A 20,318-nucleotide genomic window follows, 5' to 3' on the forward strand; every position below is an offset into this window, starting at 1 on the left:
GAAATCAAAAGGTAAAAATAAGCTTAGGTGATATGTAAATGATACAGCATTTATATCACTCCTCCCCCACACTGGAGAGATTAGAAGCAATAGCTATAAAGTTATATAATTCACTACAATGTTGTCTCCTTTAGATATTGCTTAAGCTTATTCTTAACATGTGATTTCCAAATAAGTCTCTTTGGATTATTTTAAGACTTGAAGGTAATTTCAGTCTATGTTAAACATAGACTCTCCCTGATAGAGGGAGGGGAGGGGGATGTGTGCTGCTATGATAGAAGGAGAGGAGGGGGAGATGTGTGCTGCAATGATAGAGAGAGATGGGGGAATGTGTGCTGCTATGATAGAGGGGGGTGTATGCTGCTATTTTGGGGGATGTGTGCTTCTATGATAGAGGGGTGTGTGTGCTGTATACTGCTATGATGGAGGGGGGTGTATGCTACATGCTCCTATGCTTTATGAGGGAAGGGGGGTGGTATGCTGCCATAATGTGTGAGGGAAAGGGGAGTGTATTAATATAATGTGTGATATGAGGGTAGGGAGGTTGGGTGTCTTAGTACATGGTTGGGAGGTAGGCTATTAATTTAATGGTGGCATTTAGGTGGGGGATAATTATTTAATGGGTGCTATTTTATTTGTGTGGTGATGGTGGGTCAATTTAATTTACTGATGGGATTTTTTTTATTTAATAGTGGGTCTATTAATTTAAGGTGAGGTGACGGGACCTTTAATTTAACGCTGGGGTGGTTTGGGGCTATTAACTAACTGTGGGGCTGAGTTTGGTGAGGAGGGCTATTTATTAAATGTGAATAGAAATTATTTAATTCCGGGGATGGATGTGGGAAATGGTTATATTTATTAAACGTAAATGCTATTTAATTTATTGTTGGGGCTGTTTGGAGGGAGGGAAATTAGTTTATTTATTAAATAGGAATACTATTATTTTAATGTTGGGGCTAATTATTAAACGAGGGTGCTATTGATTTAACACCGGAGCTGGTTGGATTTTTCTACATTTCATGTACTAATTTTTTTTTCAAAATAGGGCCCCCAACATTCCAGGATCCAGATACTTCCTATGTGCTGAGGCCATGCTGTGCTGTCCCTGGACATCTTATGGTAAGTAATTTTTCAGAAACTACAGTTACACACACTGAGCATGCACACACAAGTACAGGTACTAGGCATACATGCACTGGTACAAACACTGGACACACACATACAGGGACAGACACTCTGGGCACACACATATACAGTCTTTTGATGAGACTGAAGAAGGTAATGAGGGGGTTTAATCAATATGAATGAAATTCATTTATGATGTGGGGATTGATGATTAAACTGGATGAGGGAGTTAATGTTGATAGAGGTTTTTTGATGATCCTGGAGTTAACAATTTTGTAGCGGGGTTAATTCATGATGAGGGTGGTGGTATTGTGAGGCAGTCACAAAAATGCTGTTTGTATTATATGGAATCACTAGGATGGTATCTGTATTGCAGTCGCAAGAATGCTCTCTGTATTGTATGGTGGTCATAGGAATGCTCTCTGTATAGTATGGCGGTCATAGGAATGCTCTCTATATAGTATAGCGGTCAGAGTAAAGCTCTTTGTATTGTATGGCAGTCATAGAAATGCTCTCTGTATTGTATGGCGGTCACAGGAATGCTCTCTGTATGGTGCGGCGGACACTAGGGTGCTCTTTATATTGTATGTGTGTGTATGTATGTATATATGTATATATATATATATATATATATATATATACGTACGTACGTACGTACGTGTGTATATATATATATATATATTTATTTATTTAGTGTGATGGTGATAAGAGGGCACGGTGTGATAAAGATGGCTCCATGACACAGTGTGATAAAGGGGAAACTGTGATGTAGGGGCAGTGTGATAAAGATGGTACCATTACAATTATGTTTCAATTTGTTTTCAGTGAGTTTTATTGTAATAACCAATTCATTTTTTTATACAGCTAGCATGTGATAGCTGCATTGAAAGTACTGTAATTTTATGGAGGCTCATTACATAAAAATCCTTACAAAGTCAGAACGTGAAGAATGGGGAGGGTGGGTGGTTCAGTGCGGTCTAGAACTTGTAAAGCGCTAGCCACACCCACTCAACAATTGTAACTCCCACTTAGATGGGGGGGGCGCCAGTGCCCTGTTTCGCCCAGGGCACTAAAATGTCTAGTTACGGCACTGGGTGGGCCTGTGTGTTTTAAATGCCAGGGTTGATTTTTAGTCCCAGTCCAGCCCTGGTTTTCAAACTGAGTTACAGCTTATAAAGCTTTAGCCAGAATGCATTGCCTCAGGTAGGGGTTGTAAGCTTTACCACACCCACACAATTGGACACTGAACTTACTTCCTGTCCAGTTGAGCACATGCATTTCCTTTGTTTGCAATGCTCTATACCAAATGCCACATGTGGGGGACAATTTCTTTGTTTTAAATGCTCTGGCTTTCAGCCAGTTCATATCTTAATCTGCGCATAAGTTCGGCGCATGTAAACAGCAGTGGAATGCTAGTGGCCATTATGTGTGGCTCAAGTACCGCCCACCGTGACTGCGTCATCAGCGGCGATATAGGAGCTCCTTCACAGGCTTCCATCGACAAAATGACTCATTGGATTTACTTCAGAAAAAAACAGAAAAGGCAGACATATCTTTTAAAGGTAATGTAATTCCAGAGCAAAGTACTATAAACTGAATACTGCAAATGGCAGCACCAGGGCAATATGTGGCCAATGAGGGAATCCCAGACTTAGATGTAAGCTTGATTTGATTGGTTCACATCCTACCCTGGGACACCATAAATCTTGAATGGATGCACCATATGTGGACTATTTTGTATTTAGTTGTTACCCAAGAAATTGTATATTGAATTCCATTCCTTTTCAACCTGTTTTACTCATTATTTGTTTTTATTAGTTTCCAAAGTCACGATTACATGTTGCTAAATATTTTTTAAAATCCATGTCTTTAGATTACAGAATACTAGGCATTGTATATTTTAGATTTTCAACTGATAAGGGCTGACAGGAACAAAAAGCTCTTAAATACTAACCACATATCAGATCCTGACAAAAAGGATTCATTACTCTGTGTTATCTCACACTGAATGTGATAAAGAACATGTGTTCCGGATGTAAGACATACAACAGCCGAAAACGTGCATCTCCACTCTAACTCCATATGGTAACACTTAGGGTTTTACATTTATTCTTGTCATTTAATAATAACATATAATATAATAATATAATAACAATGATATCAATGAGATAGTAAATTAAACATGCTGCAATAATGCTGAATTTCAATTCTAATTGTTCCTTTGAAGGAGGTTACTAAATATTTTAGGATTAGTTTTAGGGCAAGTCACATGAAAGAGGAGGAAAGCACTGTGGTTAAAATAGAATCTTTATTTGAAAACAATTCAAATAGTATGAGAATATGGAAAATGCCCAGCCGTATGGTACAGACAATGAGTAAATGGCCTTTTTTGCATGTGTGATTAATGTGAAGTTATCAAAAATAATATTAATTATAGCCAAATTCATGTTTCTTTTTTATCAATTCTTCATTGCCTTTAGTAAGTTTTTGCTGTTCTCTTATTACTGTTGTAGTATTCTGCAGAGGAACGCCTGTGGATAGAGCATAATACTAGGTAGAAGGTAGACGTTTCCCGGCATAAGTATGGGAATACCGTGCACTCTCCCAGGCTACTTTTTGCAGGGGCAAATGTAGAATTTCTAGAGGGGGGTTTCCAAATGCTGATTTTGAAATCTGTGTGTCCAGCCCATGGAAGTGACATGAATAACACTTAACAAAAGATAGTCCATGTATGCTGATAGAGGGCACAGTGTATGGAATTCCATAGAATACAAAGAGATCTCCTCATACAGTGCATACTGTTAAACAGTATTAATCAGTGACACCATAGACAGGGCCGGTGCAAGCTTTCCTGGCGCCCTAGGCAAAATTTCAATCTATCCCCCCTCCAAGACAAACTAAATACCCACTTCCCAGACCCTCACACACTTCACTTTTGTTAAAAAAAAAAAAGATAAGCCTTACCTCCTGCAGTGGTGGATGCAGTGATGTTTCATATAGAACACTACTGTCCAGACTCCACTGCTGTCCAGGGGCAAACACAGGATTTCTAGAGGGGAAGTATCCAAGTGTTAGATATGGGAACAAAAAACTTTTGAAAATGACCCATCACACTGCTCCCCCTGCAGCACACTGCCCTCCCCGCTTGACCATGTCCCCCCACAGCACACCGCCCCCCCCCACTTGACAATGTCGCCCGACAGCACACTGCGCCCTCTTCTTGACAATGTCCCACCCTACTTGACAATTCCCTCCCCCGCAGTACACTTCCCCTGCTGCTTTACCATGTCCCCCCGGAAGCAAACTGCCCCCCCCCCACTTAGCCATGTCCCTCCCTGCTTGACCATGTGCCCCCTGCAGCACACTGCCCCCCCCTGCGTCACCATGTCCCCCCTGCAGCACACTACATGAGTCTACCCTCATGTCAACAAACTTGAATGGTCCGCAATCCACTGCACTGAATGATTATTCCGATCCTCACAGGCAGAAGAGAAAGTATGAGGAGCTGCTGCCCCTGGACATGTGCAGCAGCTCTATTTTGGCTAATTTATATCCTGAACTGTATGCAGTGGCCACATGCAGGCAACTGGAAACCCCTCGAGGTACGCGCCCACAAGGGGTAGTCATTGCAAGACTTATCAATAGATACAGCAAGTAGAGAGTGGCATTTTATGCACCAACGAGGAGATTCATATCTTTGCCTATTACGGTAAGGAACCTCCGCTCATTTTTCTGCAAGAAAAAAAAAAATGACGGAGGGATTCTTGCCGGACATCGCCTCAATGTGTCTCTGGGGTCTGTTCCGGAGGTACATTGGGTTGAATTTAATCTCCCCCTAACAGAAAGACATTGCAACTAACCTGATCATTCCGCATCATTTCCCATTGTGTGTGTTTGTCTTTTTTGTTGTTTGTCGTCAGTAAACATACGCATGGAATATTCAAGTACACTTAGACTGAGACAAATCATGCACAAAGTAAGTTATCTACTCTGAGAAAAAGTAAACCGGCAGATTATTTTGATACAATTTGTCAAGTATGTGTCACAGGTTAAATAAATACTTTTCTTCCACAGTGATTTATTTATAGTTAACGGGAACTGTTGTGTTGTTTAAAATGGGAGGAAAAAGATCGGAAGCATGCCAAAATATGCACTTTGATGTCAAAATTAATTTGAGAAGGAAAGGTCAAGGACATTGTCGCAAGGCCACTTGTCTCCCACGAAAATAGCCATATAGAGTAAGTTCTGTAAGATGTTAGGTACACCCTTACTGGAGTTTTGTGGACTACCTTAGAAACTTAAGTTAACTTATGTTTCTATTAAATAAATAACTATTGCCTCTCTTTTAATTTGTTAGATTTACTGTAATTTAGAGTCAGTTTAAGTTAATTTTTAAATTTCATATTCAGTGCATAGAGACGGCTCTTACCATTGCATCACGGCCACGTAATCTTGCCCATGTCACTAGGTTTCAAAGCCCAAGCGTGGAAAGCTTTTCATCTTTGTCTGGGCAACCCCTACGATGTCTGTCGCTTTTCCAAATGTTTGTTTGTTCTCATAAGCTTAAGCAGGAAATTAATTGTGCAAATGTTCATTTGGCTTTCAAAGTGCTAGAAAATGATGACAGTTCCAACTGCCCTCTCTATTTATTATGATCCTCCTGGTTATAATCGGCTAAAATATTTTGTTTGTACTAAATTGTGCTCTGTGTTGTCTGATTATCTGTTGCTCTTCTTGTCTAGAGCTGGCCACACGGACACAACAGAATTATCATGCACTTTGGACACATTCAGCCTATTAGTGTGGTTGAAAGATGCTTACTTACAGAGGCTGATAGGATCTATAGGTGGTCTTCCTCTGCAATTTCCATCCTATCTAATCATGATCCTCTTGATTTCCAGATAATTATTTTTGGGGATTTTTAGCTCATACACGCTGCAATATTGCCCACTATCAGCTGCGATTTTGCAGCATGTATAGACATCTTAACTCTTGGTTCTCTTTTCTGACCTTTACTTTATATCCTGACCTCACTTTTACCTTTGAATCCATATTTTGGTGCTAAATTGCTAGTGAAGAACAAACATACCTACATACAAGCATCACCTCATACAGTCAACTTGATTTACACCATCTTCCAAAGTTAATGATAGGTTTACTGGAGATGGTATGTAACAGGGCTTAGGATCATGAAATACATGCTGATGTTCTGGAACCCACCACTCTTGTTACACTGGATATAGAGTGGTCATCACTAGCCATGCCTCATCTCCTTGGATATTCACTAAAGACATGGAACATACATAATACAGAATAGTTATATGTAGGGGGTGGAATGATGGTTAATAGACAATGTAAGCTCTTGGGTTCTCTCATGTGGTTTCACATTCCTGTTCCTGTGTTATGTTCCTTGTTGTTTCTCTGTAGAGGGGTGTAGACTGTCATTGCTGCTCTGGATTCAGCTATTTTGTGTCTGCTGCTTTCTGGCATGAATAGTGGTTCCCATCCAAGAGTTGGGTCTCATATTAAAGCTTATTTCACCAGCATTAACCCAGTTTAGACAAAGTAGTGATCGCATCTAGTAGTCGCAAGTTATGAGCAATATGAGATAAGTACTCAAAAGTACTTTGTTTGTGGGTCAGTTTGAACTGGTTATTTGAAGGGAAGACATGTAGACAACATTTGGAGTGAGCAGCCCCTCCTTTGCTAGAAGATCAAATAAACTGACCTATGACCAGTAGACAACTGGAACATTGTTAACCCTGAGCCAATGAAGACCTCTCTTAATGTTATCTGTGTACATAGTGACATCATCAGTGTTTTTTTGTAAACTGAAACTGCATATAGGCAAGCTTCTCTGGCTATTGTTCTCTCTTAGTGACAACAGACAACGTGACTCTATCTGAACACGTGCCAAGGGGAAGCATAGACGTAATGTATTCGAGTTTTTATACTTTCCTGCTTTATTATAATATCTTTTATGCATTATGATGGCTTGCTGTAAATCCTACTTTATTTAATATCTTTGTGCGTTGGAACAACAATAATCGCATTGGACAATGTTTATTGGTAAGCGATAAAAATTAACATAACATTACATACACATCAGTCAGTCAGTCTCATGCACATCAGTCAGTCAGCCTCACGCACATCCATCAGTTACATATACATCCTTCAGTCAGTTACATACGTATCTGTCAGCCAATTACACACACAACAGTCAGGCAGTTACACACACATCAGTCAGCCAGTTACATGCACATTACTGTCTTTCTTCTCTCCCCCTGATCCCTTTACTAGTACCCCTGCACCCTTCACCCACTCATTTGATAGTCCATCCTATCCCCTTCTATCCTTCCTCTCCCTACTTCCTTAGTCTTTCACCATGTCAACTTGTTCCAGTCCAATACCCATCCTCAACTACTGCCTTCATCTCTGTCCCAGACCTAGCACAACCCTACGCAGCAGCAACACCGCCAATATCATCCATATCTCCCCACCTCTCTCGCTTTTTCCTGTGCTCTCTGGAATTTCCAGATCCATCCACAACAAACTGCCCACTATCCATGACTTCTTCATCTCCAACTCTCACCCTCACATCACAGAAACCTGTATTTCTTCACTGATACTGCTTCCCCCACTGCTCTCTCCTATGGGTGTCTCTCTTGCACCCACTCCATCAGACCTGATGACAAATTGTACCTTTTGTGTCATCTCACCTGAGACCTCCGGTTTATTCTCATATTTGATGGCTACTCTTCTACCCCATCTATCTCCATGTCTCATCATTTACCGCCTCCCTTGTCCTACTTTCAAATTTCTTGATAATTTTGCTGCCTGGCTTTCCCACTACCTCTCCTCAAACCTCCCCTCCATCATCCTAGTGAGTTTAACATCCCCATCGACAACCCCACAGACTTAACATGCATCAAACTTCTTGCCCTTTCTTGCTCCTTTGGCCTCTCACAATTTACCTCTTCCCTCACCCACTGTCTCAGACACTCCATTGACCTTGTCTTCTGCTATCATTGTGTTCTTTTTGACCTTTCCAACTCCCCCTTCACATTCCCTGACAACCTTCTCATCTTCTTTCCTCATCTCTTGCAGCCCTCCCCACACCCAAATCTACCCTTACCAGATGCAATCTTGATGTTCTTGATCCTGCTATTTTCACCTCTTTGCTTAGAACTCTTCTCTCCCCTCTTTCCACCCTGGCCTGTCCCAACCAGGCGGCCTCCCTCTACAACCATACAATCAAACCCTCACCATCGCTCTTGACTCTGCTGTTACCACCTCTTCTGTCCACCTTTGGCACTCTAAACCCCAACCTTGGCGCTCCATATTTACACGGTTCCTTTCAAAATGCACATGTACTGCTGAACGCCACTGGAGGAACTCTCATTCCTTGGCAGACTTCCTTTATTTCAAGTTCATGCTCTTATCCTACTGTTCAGCCCTCTTCCTTGCTAAACTATCCTTCTTAAAGTCTTATTTCTTCACAAACCTCCAATCCCCGCCACCTTTTTGCCACTTTCAACATACTCATTTACCCCCCTTTCTCCCCTCCCATCCTCCCTTACTGCCACTAACTTTGCCTTCTTTTTCACTTCTAAAATTGAGGCAATCAGACATGAAATCTCCTCCCATCACCTGTCTGCCACCCTTAACAATTTACACTCCTCTCCCTCCAGCACCACCTCTTGTGCTCCTTCTGCCCCACTATGGGTGACGAAGTCCATTCTCTTATCTTATATTCTCTTCCCTCAACCTGCACCTTGGATCCCATCCCCTCTCATCTCCTTCTCTCCCTCTTCCTCACTGCCTGCTCCCACCTTGCTCACCTCTTCAGTCTGTCCCTCTCCACCGACATCTTCCCCTCATCCTTTAAACATACCTCACCCATCTTGTCTCACCCATCTTTAAAAAACCCAATCTTGATCCCACTTCACTCTCTAAATACCTCCCTATTTCTCTTCTCCCCTTTGCCTCCAAAATAATTGAGCAGCTTGTCTACAACCATCTCAGCAACTACCTCACTGACAACTCCCTCCTTGATCTTCTCCAATCTGACTTCCACACCCTCCACTCCACAGAAACTGCGTTGACCCACGACACCAACAATCTTCTCTCGGCCAAATCCAGGGGCCACTTCTCCCTGATTATCCTCCTAGACATCTCTGCGGCCTTTGACTCCTTGGATCACCCGCTCCTACTCCACGCTCTTCACACTATTGGCCTTTCTGACACCGTCCTTTTGTGGTTCACATCCTACTTTGCCAGCCGTTACGTCTCTGTTTCTACCTCTGGTTCTTCCTCCCTCCTATTCATCCTTCCAGTAGGAGTCCCACATGGTTCTGTCTTTGGCCATCTGCTTTTCTCTGTATACCTCCCTGGGTGAACTCATCAGTTTCTTCTGCCTCCAGTACCACCTTTATGTCGGCGACACACAACTTTATCTTTCATCTCCTGATTTTTCCCCTTACTTCCTCTCTTGGATGTCAAGTTGATGCTCAACTATCTCCTCCTGGATATCCTCTCGCCTTAACATGGCCAAAATTGAACACATTGCCTTCCTTCCATCAAGAGTTTCCTCCCCTTCCGTCCTCTCTATCACTGTTGACAACACCATTATCTACTCTGTCCCCCAACTTCCACTGCCTAAGTGTCATTCCTGACTCCTCCCGCTCCTTCACTCCTCACATTCAATCTCTTGCCCAATCCGCAAAATATAAGACCCTTCCTCTCCCAGGATGCCACCAAAACTCTTATCCACTTACTGATCATTTCTTGTTTTGACTACTGCAACCTTCTCCTTACTGGCCTCCTTTGCTCCCATCTGTCTCCTCTATACTTAGTCCTACAGCTATACTTAGCTTCCTTTATCACCGCTCCACATCTGCCTCCCCTGGGTGCTAGGTCTTACACTGGCCCCCCTTCTCCTACAGAATCCTCTTCAAACTTCTCACTGTCACATCTCCAACTCTACTGTTCCCAACATCTCCAACCTCATCTCCCTACATATTCCCTCCTGCCCTCTCTGGTCGGTCAATGAACATTACCTTTCCTCCCCTCTGGTAACATCTCAATCTCTTATTAAGATTTCTCCCATGCTGCCCCCACCACTCAAATGATCTCCCTCATTCTCTCAGACTATCCCTTAGCCTGTATAACTTCAAACGGTTAATGAAAACCCGCCTGTTTACATCTTTCTCTCTCTTGGTTCTTGTCCAGTTTTAGTTTTAGAAAACGTCACATGGTGGAAACAGGAAAAATGTCACATAAAAGTTGAAACTACTTCCACTTTAGGACCTCTTACGTTCATTTAAATGTTACCTTTTCTCCTAAACTACTAGCCTTATTTATGGTTAAATTTATTCATCAGAGTGAGCAGACATCTGGACGTTGTTTATTACAGATGTCACTTTCACTTTACATTACAGTGGTCAGACAGCATCTAGAGATGTGCTTTCTCAAAGTAATGCAATTGGAAGATGGAAAGTGTGTCCCATTATAAGTATGCGAAGAAGACCCAAACACCGGAATCTCAGAGGTTGCAGAGAACTGAAGTAATTTTGCAGGGAGTAAAGGGCTATGCAAATAATCTCATTTTGCAAAATGAAGTCTAGTTTTGCGATTTCAATGGAAAACTAGGGGTGTTTATACCCGTAATCCAAACTTAGCAAGAAACGTCCGTGAACTATCTACTCCTCCTGTCAGCTGGTGGAAGCGTTTGCCTCCCTGCAGATATTTACATTTTTCCCTGCATCCCATGTGCCTCCCTGTAAAAATGATGTGCTCATGACATCATAAAAGAGCATTTACGCTGTTGTGTTGTCCTTTTATGGTTCATAAATAACCTTTAATGAAAGCAGAAATAGGTCTTAACGCTGGGGAAACTATGGAAGCAAAAGCAGAATACAGAGTGTTTTTTGTAGAGACAATGCCATTTAAATAACAAAGATTGTTTAAGTTGGAAAAATGAGCATTTCAGGAGAATGAGAATTGCCACTAAATAGTCAGCAAAGGCTGTTGCAAACAAAACTCAACATAGTTTCTCAGCAGCATTGTTTTTTAAACTCATTAAAAAAAGTCTCACATGAAGTTGAAGTATCAATTTTTTTCCACTAAATAAAGTTACTCCCTGCAAAAGTGCATCTGAAAGGAATTGCTCAGGGCTATCTGAATTGTCTCGCAAATTTTGTGACAAAAATGCACTGTATGCTCTAGACTAACAGTGATGCATCCAGCTATTTCCACTCCGCAAATGGGCTTCACTTTTTGCTCTAAACTTGTGGAGATCAGGGGGTAAATGTATCAAGCCGAGAGTTTTCCGTCGGGTTTGAAAAATCAATCAGACTCTAGCTATCATTTCTTTAGTACATTCTACAACATGAAAGCTAGAATCTGATTGGTTGCTATAGGCAACATCTCCACTTTACAATTAAAGCAGTGGGAGAAATGTCAGTATGATATACCACCTCTTACCCCCCCACTTTTCAACCACTATCTATCTATCTATCTATCTATCTATCTATCTATCTATCTATCTATCTATCTATCTATCTATCTGTCTATATATACTTAATTGTGTTAAAAACATTGAAAAAACTTCCAATAAGGTGCACATACTGGTGGGATATTTTGTCTGTAAAATACTCCCCCCCCCCCTCCCAGAAAAAAAATTAAGTTATTGCCCGCAGAAAAATAGGAAAATGGTGTGCCCTCCGTAGGTGCAAATTTGACACAGACACCTGACAGCAAAAGGGTTAAATATGATTTTGACTCGCAAGGTATAAAATGTTGAGGACCTCTTCTAACCTATTTCAGAAGTAAGATATAGTAAAACTGTGTGAAATAGAAAAAAAGTGAAATAAATTGCACAAAATGTGGAACTATTACATGCATGGATATTTAATATTGTGTTGTTAAAAATAAGGTTTTGTTTTCTAGGTAATACCTAATTGTAAATGTGTAAATTCACCTAAAAATCTTTGTTGGCTGCAATTTCATGCATAAATTGTTGTTACTTTTAAGTTTTCGTTTTTATGTTCCCTTCATAATGTGTTCCCAAACTACATATTTTACTTTTAATGTTTCATCATAATTCATTTTTTCCACCCATAAAAATGGGAAAATAAAATTATGGATGTAAAAGGGGCAAGATTTAGTCATTTTAATCATATTTCTCCCGCTGCAGAGTTTTGTGGTAGCTTACAAATAAACAATTTATTTCACATAATAAACATTGCAAAAGAAAGTTACAAATGTATTTATTTTTGAAAATGTCAGTATTGTTTACAAACTGCAGATGGCTCTCCAGGACAGTGTTCCAGAAGTATTGAAACTGTAGACCAGGAATGAGTGCTCCTGATGCCATCCAGTGGTCAAACGCTGAAAATCCAGGGACTGATGTAGAGTGAGGAGCAAATTCAGCTACAGGGTGCAAAATTTGCACCTAGATAAACCATGCTGCGATGCAAGAGCCATTTGTTTGCATGCAGGGAAAATACTGCCTGCATTTGAATGCATCACTTAGGTACTGGTTAGTGTTAGTTTAACACTACAATTTAAGATTGAGATAGGAGGCACTCCCCACTCAATTTGACATCTGTCCGCACAGTTTAAATTTGCTACCCTGCCATGCAAGCTTGCACCTATTAACTGCATATACTCCTAATTCATAATGAGGTCATTAGATGAGAAGCCTAAATTAGACAGAGCGAGTAATGCCTGAGGATGGGGCTATGTTGGCATTATTGAGCTCTTCAGTGCTATTGAGACATATAAAGGCACTTTGGGGCACATTCAATGAAGACGGCAGATCGCAGCTACACATAAAGGGCCAATACGGTACCACAACATCGCAAAATCTGCAAAACATTGTGAATTCCGTGATGTTGTGGCAACAGGAAGTGTGCAGCTATGCGTGACCGCGATCTGCCGTCTTTATTGAATTTGCTGTTGTATGTTGGCTATATGGTGTCGATATAAGGTTATGGAGCATATGGTGATATCATGGAACTATATAGTGGCATTTTGGAGCATATGATGGAATGATAGACCTATATATGCTGTCTGTCTCTCTGCTATCTCCACATGGATGTCCCAGTGCTTCCTATAGCTCGACATGTCCAGAACATCATCATCATCATCATCATCATCATTTATTTATATACTATTGGGAACAAGCATTGATAAGACAATACTGGGTAATACATACAGACAGAGAGGTAAGAGAATCCGCAAGCTTACAATCTATAGGACAATGGGAGTTAGAAACACAAGGGCATGTGCTACATCATATTGCACAATGGACCAGCTAGAATGCAAAGGTAAAAGTATTGAGTGGGCTGTGTGTGTTGCAATGTTGGTCAGAGGGTTGTTGTCTTGCGTTAACAGTGTAGAGGATGGTAATAGGATAATCTAGGGAAATTAAGATGGTGGTTAATTTGTCTGAAGAGGTGGGTTTTCAGTGAATGCTTGAAGGTTTGAAGACTAGAGGAAAGTCTTACTGTGCGAGGGAGGGAATTCCACAAAGTGGGTGCAGCCCGAAAAAAGTCCTGTAACCGAGAGTGGGAGGATGGGATGAGAGTGGAAGAGAGACACAGATCTTGTGCAGAACGGAGGTGTTGAGTTGGGAGATATTTTGAGACAAGTGAGGGAATGTATGTCGGTGCAATTTTGTTGATGGCCTTGTATGTTAGTAGAAGAATTTTATATTGGATTCGTTGAAATACAGGCAGCCAATGTAGAGATTGACAGAGTGGCTCAGCAGAGGAATAACGGTTAGTAAGGAAAATCAATCTAGCCGCTGCCTGCAAAATAGATTGTAGGGGTTCAAGTCTGACTTTGGGAAGACCAGTAAGGAGGTAACTGCAATAGTCGATGTGGGAGATGATGAGTGCATGAATTAATGTTTTTGCGGTGTCTTGTGTCAGATATGTGCGTATTCTGGAAATATTCTTTAGGTGTATGTAACATGATTTAGATATAGAGTTGATGTGGGGAATAAATGACAGTTGTGAATCAAGGATTACACCTAGGCAACGAGCTTGCGGGGTGGGATTTATGGTCATGTTATCAACAGAAATAGAAATGTCAGGCAGGAAGCTACTGTTTTTGGGTGGGAATATTATTAATTCAGTTTTTGAAAGATTGAGTTTGAGTTGGCGAGAAGACATCCAAGATGAAATGGCAGAAAGACAGTCAGTAACGCGAGACAACACAGATGGTGAAAGATCAGGAGAGGATAGATAAATTTGTGTATCATCCGCATAGAGATGATACTGAAATCCAAAGGAGCTTATTAGTTTTCCAAGAGAAGTGGTGTAGATAGAGAATAGCAGAGGACCTAGGACTGAGCCTTGTGGTACTCCAACTGATAAAGGAAGCGGAGCAGAGGTGGATCCAGAAAAATTAACACTGAAAGAGTGATTAGATAGGTAGGATGAGAACCAGGATAGGACAGTGCCTTCAAGACCTAGGGATTGTAGCGTTTGTATGAGAAGAGAGTGGTCAACAGTGTCAAATGCAGCAGAGAGATCCAGGAGAATTAGAAGAGAGTAATGGTTATTATTTTTTGCTGTGAACAGAACCTACCATCTTCCCTACTGCCAGAGTCACTACCTCTCCTCAAATCTCCTTCAATGTCAATAACACCACAATTTACTCAGTCTCCCAAGTGTCCTGCTTTATTCCTCACATCCAATCTCTCTCACAGCGCTGTTGACTCTACCTTAGAAACATTACCAGAATATGTCCTTTTCTTAACCAACCTGCTACCAAAACTCTTATCCTATCTCTCATCTCCCATCTTTACTACTGCAACCTCCTTCTATGTGGCATCCCCTTCACCCATCTATCCCTTCTTCAATCCATCTTAAATGCCACTGCCAGATTGATCTTCTTCTATAACCGACCCACATCTCCCATACAACTTTGCAGAACCCTGTACTGGCTCCTTGAGTCCTCCATTCCAATTCAAATTACCTACAAAGCCCTCAACAACACCACCCCTTCATAAATCGCATATCAAAATACTCTCTCTTCCGCTCTCTTAGACCTACTTCTGACCAGCGTCCACCTCTCATTCCTTCTTACATGACTTCTCCTGTGCAAAGCCCTGTCAGGATCTGCCTGCAGTCTTCTGCATTACATGCTGCTTTGCATTGGCAGCTCCTGCCTTCTGGACCCTGGACTTATTACATTATGTATTCTCTGCAGTACCTCTATTCACCAGAGGTGCTGCTATTGTGCCTTCCTTTTCTTTACTAGGGGTTAACCTGTGTCACTAATTATCTACTGCACCTGGGTGTTCCCTATTTATACCTGCCTCACTCCCTCTCCTGTGCTGGTCATTGTTGTTTCTTTGCCTTCCTTATGGTTTGTTCTCCCTGCTGCTTCTGTGCTCTCGGACTTCACATCCTGCTGCTACACAACTGTCCGGATATCTCCCTACCTTCCATTCTATTTGCATCTGCAGTATTCACTGTGCTGTTTCAGCTATATTGGGTTCGTACCATTTACCTGTATGTTCTGCAATAAACACCTTTATGCTCATCACATCCCGGGCTCCAATGCTGCTATTTACTTTGAAGCGTGATCCGCCCCACTTATGGAAGGCACTACCACGCCCAATCAGGCTTTCCCACAGCCTTAAAATATTCAAACACTCTCTGAAAATCCATTTCCCTCTGATACTACTCACACTAAGGGTGCGCTCACATCTGTCTCAATCTCCACTCGCTCCTCTTGTTTCAGCTGTGCCCTCTTCCACTGAGAGTGTAAGCTCACTTGTGAGCAGGGCCCTCCCTACCATTTGTTTTCATGTCTGCGTTTATTTTGCCTACCTTGTATGTCCCTGTTTTATGTATGTCCTTTATTCCCTATTGTACGGTGTTGCTGAGCACTGTGGCACCACCTTACAAATGTGTAATAATAATAATAACAATAATAATATATACAGGCATTATGAGACAATGTGGTGACATTTTGGGGCTATATGGTGGCATAATGGGGCTGCATAACTTAGACAGGAGGTGTCTCCCGAAAGAGCAAAATAGTTGTGCACCATGATGTGCACTGAGCGGATCATCAAGGCACAACAGTGCCAAACCAAGGTGTTTGGCCTCCTATGCAGTGGTGGGATCCAGCGGGTTCTCACCGGTTCACCGCATAATTTTAGTTTACGATACCTAATTTTAGGCTCGGTTCGGCGAATTGGTGACTACAGGCTGAGACCACCCTCTTCATTGGTGGGGGTAGCAGGCACTTTAAAAAAAATAACAAAATACTCACCTGTCCGCGGCGTCGGCACTTCTCCTCCCTGCTCCGTCCACACTGAATGTCGGGTGTGACATCATCACGTTCGACGTTCAGTGAGGAGTGGCGCAGAGAGGAGTTGACGGCAAACAAGAAGACAGAAAACAAGAGAAGAAAAAAGCAGATAGAAAAGGTAAGTAAAGGAACGGAAGCAAGGGGGAGCAAAAGCAGCATGGCAGAGTGTGAAGGGGGAGCAAAAGCAGCATGGCAGAGTGTGAAGGGGGAGCAAAAGCAGCATGGCAGAGTGTGAATGGGGAGCAATGGCAGCATGGCAGAGTGTGAATGGGGAGCAAAGGCAGCATGGCAGAGTGTGAAGGGGAAGCAAAGGCAGCATGGCAGAGTGTGAAGGGGAAGCAAAGGCAGCATGGCAGAGTGTGAAGGGGGAGCAAAGGCAGCATGGCAGAGTTTGAAGGGGGAGCAATGGCAGCATGGCAGAGTGTGAATGGGGAGCAAAGGCAGCATGGCAGAGTGTGAAGGGGAAGCAAAGGCAGCATGGCAGAGTGTGAAGGGGGAGCAAAGGCAGCATGGCAGAGTGTGAATGGGGAGCAAAGGCAGCATGGTAGAGTGTGGAGGGGGAGCAAAGGCAGCATGGTAGAGTGTGGAGGGGGAGCAAAGGCAGCATGGTAGAGTGTGGAGGGGGGCAAAAGCAGCATGGCAGAGTGTGATGAAGAGGGGCATTACTGTGACATAATATGAACTGGGGGCATTACTTTGGCTAAATTTGAAATGGTGGCACTACTGTGTGGCATAACATGACTCATTACTATTATTATCTCGATATTAGCAGCTTAAAAAAATAAATATTTTATACATACACACGCACACCTGGGTTTGACTAGATAACTGCCTCTTGATATTGATATCTTTTTATATACTTAAACCAGTCATTAGGGCAGAGAACCGGTTGTTAATTTATTTGAATCCCACCACTGCTCCTATGTATTTACTTTTTCAGCTTACTTTTTACCAAAATATGTATGCTAAGTATTCACTATAACAGCACGGTAAGTATACAAATTGACTTGCTCACATTTTAGCTTCTACTGAGACTGTTTCTGTTCTTTCATATGATATACAACTGTGTGCGAATAGGTAATTTTTCTGCACAGAAAGTTTGTGTTCCAGAATAATAACTAGGACATGTCTTCAAAATTGACATTTCTTCATTTACACAAATTCACATATTCTATCTATTATCTAGCTGGATCACAAGACGGATGTTATTGCATGATTTGGACATTTAAAAATGGTAAATGAGATAATATTGTTTGTGATAATTGTTTGTGAGATAATATTGCTATAAAACATCTCTCCAAGTCATCATCACTATGCTAAGTGACTTGACACACACCATGAGTTAATCCAACCAATGGAACACAGAGCAAAGTTCTTCAAAAGAATTTACAGAAATTCAATTAATGAAGCTAATTTTCACAAGGGAGTGCTGGAATAGGCCATAAAAAGTCAAAAACAGAAATGCAAGTATCTCAGGGATTCATTTGTTCTTGTATAACCTCTGTACAGCAACCAATTGGGAGAGACAGAAATTCCTTCCTAATGCTGTATTTCTCTTTGCTTTGCCAGGATAGGCCTCCCCAGAGAGGGAATTTCTGCATTGCTGCATTGTATTTATTTATTTTCCAGTCCAATCAACAACACATTGTCATTGTATTATTTTCTATGACAACACTGAAAAATAAAAATTAATAATTTGAAACAAAGCACCAAGCACGCACAACAATGTCCTAAAATCACCTTTTGTAAATATAATGATAGAGAAAATAACATGATAACAAATTACAACTTTAAACATTGTAGTTCTTTTCTAGTAAAAGGTGCGTGTCTGAAAAAAAATTAGCTAAATCAATACATCATTATTTTGGTTAACTGCCTTCAGTGGATCTTCCATACAGCAGCAATCCCACATACACTATTTTTTTTCTATAAGTCAGAAGTTAAATACACTTTAAGCATCTAATCTGAGTCTTAGCTATCCCCTTATAAATCTTTTTCTTCTTTTCAAAAGCTCTCTGGTAGGCAATCAAAAACGGCTCCCAAACACAGGCACAGACACAGGCTCACAGCTCTCAGCATGTCATGTGATGACAAGGGGAGTGACAGAGGGATGTTACAGTACAGACAGAGCTCAGAGGGATGTTCCAAAGCCTCTCTGCTCACTACATCATGTGACTGTGGCTTCCATGGTAGTCAAGAATCCTAAATCATTAATAGTAGCCTGTAGAAAAAAAATGGAAAATGGTAAATGCCATTCTTTTTTTATTCTTCCACAGGGATTTATGTTAAAAAAAACATACACATGGTCTATTCATGGGTTTACTGCTTAATCATGGGTTATCACTTCTTGTCGGCAACACCATTTTATTCATAATTTTTTTGGTATAATAACACATCACCGTGATATATTACTAGTGCTATGGACATCCACATAAAGAAATATGGGTCATCCCATACAACATTTGTAGAGTTTTTACTTTTAAGTGAATTAAACCCGTTAAAGATGGTCTGTGTACTTGTCCTTGAGTAATGTACTTTTCGAAAACATGACCAACTATGGTGGTGATTTTACCTTTTAAGCTTAATGTTCTATGCACAAAGTTTGGTAACTTTTGGCCTGGGTCAACTATTACAAATGGCCACAGTGAAAATATATGATTAAATTAGTGCTCCCATTATTTGCAAATGAAAAACCAAGACACTCATGCTCAGGCCATGAAATTCACCCTATATTACAGTTTAGATCCCAAATAAGGAAGAACAGTTATAGGTCCCTATGTCAAGCGACCTTACCACAGGCACTATCTTTCCCTCCCCCCCCCCCCCCCCGCATCTTTTCTTGTGTGGAGCAGTGACCTCCTTCTCGGAGTATGGCGCTGGGCTGTGATGTCATAGACCAGTGATGCACTGCCAGTCCATTACCAACATAGAGAAGCAACAAGTGGCAATTTGACAGGTAAAATATGATGACTGCTGCCCGTACATGGCCCGGCACTCAGTTTGGGCATGTTGTGGTGAAAATAAAGACACTGAGTAAATGGTAATGTTAGTTTGTTATTCATCACCTATAGTATGGGAAAGATTATGGGCATAAAAATGTGGACTGGCTCAGTAAAACGTGCACATATGGGAGCCCTGCATTAGGACTACTTTCCTAAAATATATAATACATAGCTACAGTTCAGTGGTCCAAAAGGCCGTTCAGCAAGGTTAATTTTTTAGGGAAAAATAATTGCTAGCTTGTGATATATATTTCAAGCTAGGCAAAAAAAATGGTTCTATAGTGGACATCTTTGGTTTCTAGGTTCAAAGCGCACAAAGAAGGAAAGTGCACTGTACATGGTTGTGATAAATTATTGCAAATTCCTATAATATTGCAGCTACTCCCAGTTCTCTGGTAATGCAGCTAAGGGGGAGAGATGTGAACATTCAAGGCTGTTCTTTTTTAGCAGTAAATGCAGTTCTGTGTACACCAAACACAGCAACATTGTGTAGTTTATTGAATCTGTTTCCCAGTACAGAGGCAAACGCAGGATTTGGAGAGAGGGGTATCCATGCCACACCGCCAGTGGGCGTGGCCAGCATGCCTCGGGCGTGGCTATAATTTTAGACAGTGTTTGGCTGATCTCCAACTCTTCCTATCCCCAGTATATAGACGGGCAATGCTGCCTGCACTACTGTTAGGGGCACACAGCTCTCCCTTTTTGAGCAGAGCCGTGTGAAGCAGGACATACCTCCCAACTGTCCCTACAATCAGGACAAAGTCCTGACTGAATGTGTCAGAACAGTTGACAGACTGTCCTGCTCTCTCCTACCTGTTCTTGCTGCTTTCAATACTTGTTGGGGAGAGCTGGCTG

The sequence above is a fragment of the Mixophyes fleayi genome, chromosome 9 (genome assembly GCF_038048845.1).
Source record: "Mixophyes fleayi isolate aMixFle1 chromosome 9, aMixFle1.hap1, whole genome shotgun sequence".
Classification (NCBI taxonomy): Eukaryota; Metazoa; Chordata; class Amphibia; order Anura; family Limnodynastidae; genus Mixophyes; species Mixophyes fleayi.